At 33.5% G+C, this 11,027-nt stretch overlaps 2 non-coding genes across 2 annotated transcripts; both read left to right on the top strand.

The window, feature by feature from the left end:
- Nucleotides 1-6,896: 6,896 nt before the first annotated feature.
- Nucleotides 6,897-8,891, top strand: LOC138914481 (small subunit ribosomal RNA). Its single transcript, XR_011420328.1, has one exon. It is a non-coding gene; the product is annotated as a small subunit ribosomal RNA (ribosomal RNA).
- Nucleotides 8,892-9,514: 623 nt separating this feature from the next.
- LOC138914475 (5.8S ribosomal RNA) lies at nt 9,515-9,693 on the top strand. Its single transcript, XR_011420322.1, has one exon. It is a non-coding gene; the product is annotated as a 5.8S ribosomal RNA (ribosomal RNA).
- Nucleotides 9,694-11,027: the final 1,334 nt, after the last annotated feature.

Raw genomic sequence — 11,027 nt, 5'->3', positions numbered from 1 at the left:
TTTGTCTACAAGAGGAAAGACTTTGTCTTTACTCTAAAAGCCGGATTCTTACTGACAGGACACGGGTCGCTAAACGCATTCTTGCACGACAGGACTCTCAGCACCACGACCGCATGCTCATGTGGGGAGGTTGACGAGAGCTGGCTTCACGTGTTATGTGAATGCCGGCTGTACAATGAATTGCGTGACCTCGATGCTCTCGGAATTGTCCAGGACCAAGGAAGATGGATCGTCGCGGGAGTAGTTGAGACCCCAGAACGGATGCGTCTCCTAGAAGTTTTCGCGGATGCTGCCTTTTTAAGGCGAAGGATGGCTACGACGGATGGAAGGCGAACCACAGGCGCTGGGCTCTAGCCCAACTCACCCCTGCTGTGTGGCTAGCGGCGAAGAATTCTACCACAGCTTGTCATAGCTTGTCGTAGGAGGCGACTAATATGGCATGGGTGCCCCATCCGAGCTTGTCGGAGCTTAAGGGGTGAGGCCTACCGAGCCTGTAATTTCGGTACCACGGGTTGAGCAGTTCCAAGGCTGCTCATTGAGGTCGGCCCCCTAGTGGGAGTATCGTGGTGGCTGTGGTTGACACCCATATCGGGTAGAGCCTTCGGGCTCGACGTGGAGTTGCGTCATACAACTCGGGTGCTGTGACCCAAAGATCAGTAGGGATTTAGATAGATCCCGCTCCTCAGCAAGGGGGAATGCTTGCCCGACAAGTAAGCATTCAAATTGCTACCGGGGTGGTTGCTATGTACATAGCTATAGCTTCTAGTCCGGGGCGTTGGTCTGGCGCTTAACCTAGACACATTGCACTATACACTCACTTGTGGGTGTATAAGAGTGCCGTGGTTGTAATCCCTTCAGTGTGGAACACGCCACGTTAAATAAGCTTCGGAGGGATCCGATGGACACCTGTCCCTATCTACTATCTAGCGAAACCACAGCCAAGGGAACGGGCTTGGAATAATTAGCGGGGAAAGAAGACCCTTTTGAGCTTGACTCTAATCTGGCAGTGTAAGGAGACATAAGAGGTGTAGAATAAGTGGGAGATATTAGACTTCGGTTTGGTATCGTCAATGAAATACCACTACTCTTATTGTTTCCTTACTTACTTGATTAAATGGAACGTGTATCATTTCCTAGCCATTATACGGATATATTTATTATATCTTATGGTATTGGGTTTTGATGCAAGCTTCTTGATCAAAGTATCACGAGTTTGTTATATAATCGCAAACAAATTCTTTAATAAAACGGTGCATTTATGTATTTTTGATTTGAAAATTTGGTATAACTCCAATTACTCAGGTATGATCCAATTCAAGGACATTGCCAGGTAGGGAGTTTGACTGGGGCGGTACATCTCTCAAATAATAACGGAGGTGTCCCAAGGCCAGCTCAGTGCGGACAGAAACCACACATAGAGCAAAAGGGCAAATGCTGACTTGATCTCGGTGTTCAGTACACACAGGGACAGCAAAAGCTCGGCCTATCGATCCTTTTGGTTTAAAGAGTTTTTAACAAGAGGTGTCAGAAAAGTTACCATAGGGATAACTGGCTTGTGGCGGCCAAGCGTTCATAGCGACGTCGCTTTTTGATCCTTCGATGTCGGCTCTTCCTATCATTGTGAAGCAAAATTCACCAAGCGTTGGATTGTTCACCCATGCAAGGGAACGTGAGCTGGGTTTAGACCGTCGTGAGACAGGTTAGTTTTACCCTACTAATGACAAAACGTTGTTGCGACAGCATTCCTGCGTAGTACGAGAGGAACCGCAGGTACGGACCAATGGCACAATACTTGTTCGAGCGAACAGTGGTATGACGCTACGTCCGTTGGATTATGCCTGAACGCCTCTAAGGTCGTATCCGTGCTGGACTGCAATGATAAATAAGGGGCAATTTGCATTGTATGGCTTCTAAACCATTTAAAGTTTATAATTTACTTTATAAACGACAATGGATGTGATGCCAATGTAATTTGTAACATAGTAAATTGGGAGGATCTTCGATCACCTGATGCCGCGCTAGTTACATATAAAAGCATTATTTAATACAATGACAAAGCCTAGAATCAATTGTAAACGACTTTTGTAACAGGCAAGGTGTTGTAAGTGGTTGAGCAGCTGCCATACTGCGATCCACTGAAGCTTATCCTTTGCTTGATGATTCGATAATAAACATAAATTTAATTGTGTTTATTTTGTTTGGCTTTTTTAAGTCAGAATATATATATATATATAAAATATATATATATAAAATAATAATTATATTTAAATAAATTTTATTTAAATATATTTAACAATGGTAGCCATATGTATCGTCATCCTATTAGTGACGCGTATAAAAATATTCTAAGTCCGAACATGCAAATAAGAGACATATGCAAGTATATGTACTTCTTAAGGTAGCCAACTGAATCGTCATCCTATTAGTGACGTGTATACAAATATTCTAAGTCCGAACATACAAGTAAGAGACATATGCAAGTATATGTACCTCTTAAGGTAGCCAACTGAATCGTCATCCTATTAGTGACGCGTATAAAAATATTCTAAGTCCGAACATACAAGTAAGAGACATATGCAAGTATATGTACCTCTTAAGGTAGCCAACTGAATCGTCATCCTATTAGTGACGCGTATAAAAATATTCTAAGTCCGAACATGCAAATAAGAGACATATGCAAGTATATGTACCTCTTAAGGTAGCCAACTGAATCGTCATCCTATTAGTGACGCGTATAAAAATATTCTAAGTCCGAACATGCAAGTAAGAGACATATGCAAGTATATGTACCTCTTAAGGTAGCCAACTGAATCGTCATCCTATTAGTGACGTGTATAAAAATATTCTAAGTCCGAACATACAAGTAAGAGACATATGCAAGTATATGTACCTCTTAAGGTAGCCAACTGAATCGTCATCCTATTAGTGACGTGTATAAAAATATTCTAAGTCCGAACATGCAAGTAAGAGACATATGCAAGTCAATGTTCCTCTTAAAATAGATGATTGAATCGTCATCCTATTAGTGACGTGTATAAAAATATTCCAAGTCCAAACATGAGTTATATGGATATGAAAATAATATTAAGTTCTAGTATGGATATGAAAAAAATGAGTTATATGGATATGGGAAAAATAACAAGTTCTAGTATGGATATGAAAAAAATGAGTTATGTGGATATGGGAAAAAATAATAAGTTCTAGTATGGATATGAAAAAAAAATGAGTTATATGGATATGGAAAAGAATACAGAGTTCTAGTATGGATATGGAAAAATGAGTTATATGAATATGGAAAAATGATAAGTTCTAGTATGGATATGAAAAAATATTGAGTTATATGGATATTAAAGAAATAATAAGTTCTAGTATGGATATGGAATAAAATGAGTTATATAGATATGGCAAAAAATTTAATGTTCTAGTATGGATATGAAAAAATTAGTTATATGAATATGGGAAAATTTATAAGTTCTAGTATGGATATGGGAAAAATAATAAGTTCTAGTATGGATATAAAAAAATATTGAGTTATATGGATATTAAAGAAATAATAAGTTCTAGTATGGATATGGAAAAAAATTAGTTATATTGATATGCTAAATAATGAGTTATATGCATATGGGAAAAAATACTAAGTTGTAGTATGGATATGGGAAGAATACTGAGTTCTAGTATGGATATGGGAAAAATAATCAGTTCTAGTATGGATATGAAAAAAATATGAGTTTTATGGATATTGAAGAGATAATAAGCTCTAGTATGGATATGGAAAAAATTAATTATATTGTAATAGTAAATAATAAGTTATATGGATATAGGAAGAAAAATTAGGTTCTAGTATGGATATGAAAAAAATTAGTTCTATGGATATGGGAAAAATAAAAAGTTCTGGTATGGATATGGAAAAATATAAGTTATATGGATATTAAAGAAATAATAAGTTCTAGTATGGATATGGAAATAAAATGAGTTGAGAGATATGGCAAAAATATAATGTTCTAGTATGGATATGAAAAAAATTAGTTATATGAAATATGGAAATTTATAAGTTCTAGTATGATATGGAAAAAGAATAAGTTCTAGTATGGATATGAAAAAATATTGAGTATATGAATATTAAAGAAAATAATAAGTTCTAGTATGATATGGAAAATATTATTTATATTGATATGTAAATATGATTTAATGGATATGGATAAATACTAAATTCTAGTGTGGATATGGAAAAAACGATTTATATGGATATGGGAAAAATAATAAGTTCAAGTATGGATATGGAAAAAATTAGTTAATAGTTATAGGTATGGAAAAAAAATTAATTATATAGATATAGAACAAAAAATAAGTTATATGGATATGGTGGCATCAGTACGAAATATGCCCAATTTACATACACCGGAGCCGCAGTACGATAAATACCCAATATTTAGACGTCGTGGCCAAAAACATATATAGGGAGGCAGTGCTCGCCGACCGGCCGTATTGTTCAAAATTTATGTTTATCATATTATTTTGGCAATGCTATATATAAATGATATCTTATACATATAATTCAATTATAGCGATATGGAAATACCATAATATGTATAAAGAAAAAAAATGTATAATAAAATATACATTGAAATACAAATATGGCTAGTTGTATGGATATACCGTATTCATTATATGGATACGGCATATAGATTATATAAATATGACCAAAAAATATTTTATATTGATATTGCAAATAAAGAAATTACTTGAATATGGAAATAAAAGAAGTTATATTGATATGGAAGAAAATAATGAGTCATATAGATATGTTGTCATCAGTACGAAATATGCCCACTTGACATACACCTGGCCCGCATTACGAAAAATACCCAATATTTAGACGTCGTTGACAAAAACATATATAGGGAGTCAGTGCTCGCAGACCGGCCGTATTGTTCAAAATTTATGTTTATAATATTATTTTGGCAATGCTATATATAAATGATATCTTATACATATAATTCAATTATAGCGATATGGAAATACCATATTATATGTATAAAGAAAAAAAAATGTATAATAAAAATATACATTGACATACAAATATGGCTAGTTGTATGGATATGCCGTATTCATTATATGGATACGGCATATAGATTATATAAATATGACCAAAAAATATTTTATATTGATATGTCAAATAAAGAAATTACATGAATATCGAAATAAAAGAAGTTATATTTATATCGAAGAAAATAATGATTCATATACATATGATGTCTTCATAACGAAATATGCCCAATTTCATACACCGGGGCCGCAGTACGAAAAATACCCAATATTTAGACGTCGTGGCCAAAAACATATATAGGGAGGCAGTGCTCGCCGACCGGCCGTATTGTTCAAAATTTATGTTTATCATATTATTTTGGCAATGCTATATATAAATGATATCTTATACATATAATTCAATTATAGCGATATGGAAATACCATATTATATGTATAAAGAAAAAAAATGTATAATAAAATATACATTGACATACAAATATGGCTAGTTGTATGGATATGCCGTATTCATTATATGGATACGGCATATAGATTATATGGATATGACCAAAAAATAATTCATAAAGAAATTATATGAATATGGCAAAAATAATTGGTTATATTAATATGATCAAATAATACTTTATATAAAAAGTGAATATCTTTGGTTGGGTGGCAAAGAGAATTAAATATGCCCGATATATAGACGTCGTGGCCAAAAAACTACTATAGGGTGAAGTGCTTGTCTGCTGGTCTATATATATACATATAATATTTTATGCGTACACATTATTATTATAGATAGTTAATATCTATCGTATGGGTGGCAAACGGAATTAAATAATTTCGATATTTAGACGTCGTGGCCAAAAACTACTATAGGATGGTCAGTGGTTGTCCACCAATTAATTATTGAACAAACCATATGAATATCATATGCTGTTGTCAATATAATGTATATCAATAATAATAAAAAATAAGGATGGTACAGTAAGTAGTCCATCTACTATTGAACAAAATATATTATAATATATACTTTTGTTATCAATAGAACAACATATATTAAAATCAAAATATTATCCGTATAAATTTGTTTCTTAAATGAAATTAAGACTTGGCTACGCGGTTAATATTATAAACCCATGATAATAAGGTGAAACAGAGGTCAAGTTTCTATTATATATAGAATAACAAATTGTTTCCGACTTTTATCGTTAATCTTTGGTGGCAGGTATATATGATAATTTATATTAAATTATTATATCCCCTGTCGTTTGGGCACAGAGTATCGCTTGCCGGTACAATGTGTTTACAAAAAGCATTATAATAAAATATAATTGCAATATTAGTGATCAAAATAATTTCATATGCGCTCGGTTTTATATCATATATTACCAGAGAGTTATATGGAAAAGATAAATTTTAAATTTATCATCAAAATGCAAATGATTTAACTCAATATTTATATTGGTTAAACAAAAATTGTACATGTGTGGATACAATAATTATGTATGTTGAACAAAAATGATATTTTAGAATGAAATATGTATATATAATATAATAAAAACTTATAGAAAGAACAATATATATTGAAAATTGTGTTATAAAAAAGTTGTACTTTTTCTTTAACATCAATTATAAACTTGTTATATTAGTGGCGAAACAAGTAAAAATTAAAGAACGTATACGAATGCCATATAAAAATGGCCGTATTCGAATTAAAATAGAATTATTTCACAAAGCAAAAAAAAAATATTGAATTAAAATCAATATTTAAGAAAAACCGAACATATAAAATGGAAATAAAATCTATTATATTTATATTACTAATTTCTATTCAAAAAATATGAATGAAATATGAACGAAAACATTATTCTGGTTGATCCTGCCAGTAGTTATATGCTTGTCTCAAAGATTAAGCCATGCATGTCTAAGTACACACGAATTAAAAGTGAAACCGCAAAAGGCTCATTATATCAGTTATGGTTCCTTAGATCGTTAACAGTTACTTGGATAACTGTGGTAATTCTAGAGCTAATACATGCAATTAAAACATGAACCTTATGGGACATGTGCTTTTATTAGGCTAAAACCAAGCGATCGCAAGATCGTTATATTGGTTGAACTCTAGATAACATGCAGATCGTATGGTCTTGTACCGACGACAGATCTTTCAAATGTCTGCCCTATCAACTTTTGATGGTAGTATCTAGGACTACCATGGTTGCAACGGGTAACGGGGAATCAGGGTTCGATTCCGGAGAGGGAGCCTGAGAAACGGCTACCACATCTAAGGAAGGCAGCAGGCGCGTAAATTACCCACTCCCAGCTCGGGGAGGTAGTGACGAAAAATAACAATACAGGACTCATATCCGAGGCCCTGTAATTGGAATGAGTACACTTTAAATCCTTTAACAAGGACCAATTGGAGGGCAAGTCTGGTGCCAGCAGCCGCGGTAATTCCAGCTCCAATAGCGTATATTAAAGTTGTTGCGGTTAAAACGTTCGTAGTTGAACTTGTGCTTCATACGGGTAGTACAACTTACAATTGTGGTTAGTACTATACCTTTATGTATGTAAGCGTATTACCGGTGGAGTTCTTATATGTGTTTAAATACTTGTATTTTTTCATATGTTCCTCCTATTTAAAAACCTGCATTAGTGCTCTTAAACGAGTGTTATTGTGGGCCGGTACAATTACTTTGAACAAATTAGAGTGCTTAAAGCAGGCTTCAAATGCCTGAATATTCTGTGCATGGGATAATGAAATAAGACCTCTGTTCTGCTTTCATTGGTTTTCAGATCAAGAGGTAATGATTAATAGAAGCAGTTTGGGGGCATTAGTATTACGACGCGAGAGGTGAAATTCTTGGACCGTCGTAAGACTAACTTAAGCGAAAGCATTTGCCAAAGATGTTTTCATTAATCAAGAACGAAAGTTAGAGGTTCGAAGGCGATCAGATACCGCCCTAGTTCTAACCATAAACGATGCCAGCTAGCAATTGGGTGTAGCTACTTTTATGGCTCTCTCAGTCGCTTCCCGGGAAACCAAAGCTTTTGGGCTCCGGGGGAAGTATGGTTGCAAAGCTGAAACTTAAAGGAATTGACGGAAGGGCACCACCAGGAGTGGAGCCTGCGGCTTAATTTGACTCAACACGGGAAAACTTACCAGGTCCGAACATAAGTGTGTAAGACAGATTGATAGCTCTTTCTCGAATCTATGGGTGGTGGTGCATGGCCGTTCTTAGTTCGTGGAGTGATTTGTCTGGTTAATTCCGATAACGAACGAGACTCAAATATATTAAATAGATATCTTCAGGATTATGGTGTTGAAGCTTATATAGCCTTCATTCATGGTGGCAGTAAAATGTTTATTGTGTTTGAATGTGTTTATATAAGTGGAGCCGTACCTGTTGGTTTGTCCCATTATAAGGACACTAGCTTCTTAAATGGACAAATTGCGTCTAGCAATAATGAGATTGAGCAATAACAGGTCTGTGATGCCCTTAGATGTCCTGGGCTGCACGCGCGCTACAATGAAAGTATCAACGTGTATTTCCTAGACCGAGAGGTCCGGGTAAACCGCTGAACCACTTTCATGCTTGGGATTGTGAACTGAAACTGTTCACATGAACTTGGAATTCCCAGTAAGTGTGAGTCATTAACTCGCATTGATTACGTCCCTGCCCTTTGTACACACCGCCCGTCGCTACTACCGATTGAATTATTTAGTGAGGTCTCCGGACGTGATCACTGTGACGCCTTGTGTGTTACGGTTGTTTCGCAAAAGTTGACCGAACTTGATTATTTAGAGGAAGTAAAAGTCGTAACAAGGTTTCCGTAGGTGAACCTGCGGAAGGATCATTATTGTATAATATCCTTACCGTTAATAAAAAAATTTGTTAATACAAATTTAATACAAATTACCAATATATATATATATATACATAATAATTATAATAATAATTATACCAAAAATATGATCTTAAAAGTAAAAGATCAAATAAATTTCGAACAAGCAAATCGAAATATTGTAATAATATAATATTATTACAAATAAATTAAATAGAAACAAACATAAAATTCGAACAAGCAAATCGAATTATTAATATAATAAAATATATTTTATATATTTATTATAAACTTTTGTGTGTATATGGACCATAATATACACGCGTTGCGAGATGTATTGGCCAACTAATTTGATGATGATCATACATTGGATAATGCAACAACCTAAAATATACAATGTTGTACCTGGTTTCAGGTTAATGTTTTATATAAAATTATCAATATATATTAACAAACAAATGCCATTACAAATAATACTTTGATATATATTGTTTATATAAAACTAAGACATTTCGCAGCATTTATTTTAGGTATATAAATACATTTATTGAAGGAATTGATATATGCCAGTAAAATGGTGTATTTTTAATTTCTTTCAATAAAAACATATTTGACCAAATTTAAAACCAATATTATAAAACTCTAAGCGGTGGATCACTCGGCTCATGGGTCGATGAAGAACGCAGCAAACTGTGCGTCATCGTGTGAACTGCAGGACACATGAACATCGACATTTTGAACGCATATCGCAGTCCATGCTGTTATGTACTTTAATTAATTTTATAGTGCTGCTTGGACTACATATGGTTGAGGGTTGTAAGACTATGCTAATTAAGTTGTTTATACAAATTTTATAATAAAATTTTATAAGCATATGGTATATTATTGGATAAAAATAATTTAATTATTTTATTCATAATATTAACAAATATATGAAAAACATTATCTCACAATAGTAATTAAACTTTGAGAAAAACGAAGAGGAATATTTTCTTTTTCAATCAAATAATACTGAGAAATGTCTAGCATAAAATATTATCTAGAATTGTCTCTTATTAATGATTTGAAATATGAAAAACGTTGACAATATTATTATTCTTCGTTAATTCGTTACAAATAAATGCCATTAATATATATATACGTCAGCTTTAAACGAATTTAATAAAATGTTTTATCATTATATATAAAGAATTAATTGCAAATAAAAGTTATATACAACCTCAACTCATATGGGACTACCCCCTGAATTTAAGCATATTAATTAGGGGAGGAAAAGAAACTAACAAGGATTTTCTTAGTAGCGGCGAGCGAAAAGAAATCAGTTCAGCACTAAGTCACTTTGTCTATATGGCAAATGTGAGATGCAGTGTATGGAGCGTCAATATTCTAGTATGAGAAATTAACGATTTAAGTCCTTCTTAAATGAGGCCATTTACCCATAGAGGGTGCCAGGCCCGTATAACGTTAATGATTACTAGATGATGTTTCCAAAGAGTCGTGTTGCTTGATAGTGCAGCACTAAGTGGGTGGTAAACTCCATCTAAAACTAAATATAACCATGAGACCGATAGTAAACAAGTACCGTGAGGGAAAGTTGAAAAGAACTCTGAATAGAGAGTTAAACAGTACGTGAAACTGCTTAGAGGTTAAGCCCGATGAACCTGAATATCCGTTATGGAAAATTCATCATTAAAATTGTAATATTTAAACAATATTATGATAATAGTGTGCATTTTTTCCATATAAGGACATTGTAATCTATTAGCATACCAAATTTATCATAAAATATAACTTATAGTTTATTCAAATTAAATTGCTTGCATTTTAACACAGAATAAATGTTATTAATTTGATAAAGTGCTGATAGATTTATATGAATACAGTGCGTTAATTTTTCGGAATTATATAATGGCATGATTATCATTGATTTTTGTGTTTATTATATGCACTTGTAGGATTAACAATGCGAAAGATTCAGGATACCTTCGGGACCCGTCTTGAAACACGGACCAAGGAGTCTAACATATGTGCAAGTTATTGGGATATAAACCTAATAGCGTAATTAACTTGACTAATAATGGGATTAGTTTTTTAACTATTTATAGCTAATTAACACAATCCCGGGGCGTTCTATATAGTTATGTATAATGA

This window comes from Drosophila takahashii, unplaced genomic scaffold (genome assembly GCF_030179915.1).
Source record: "Drosophila takahashii strain IR98-3 E-12201 unplaced genomic scaffold, DtakHiC1v2 scaffold_21, whole genome shotgun sequence".
Lineage (NCBI taxonomy): Eukaryota > Metazoa > Arthropoda > Insecta > Diptera > Drosophilidae > Drosophila > Drosophila takahashii.
The sequence above is the reverse complement of the archived record's forward strand: the minus strand, read 5'-3'. Positions and strand labels throughout refer to the sequence as shown.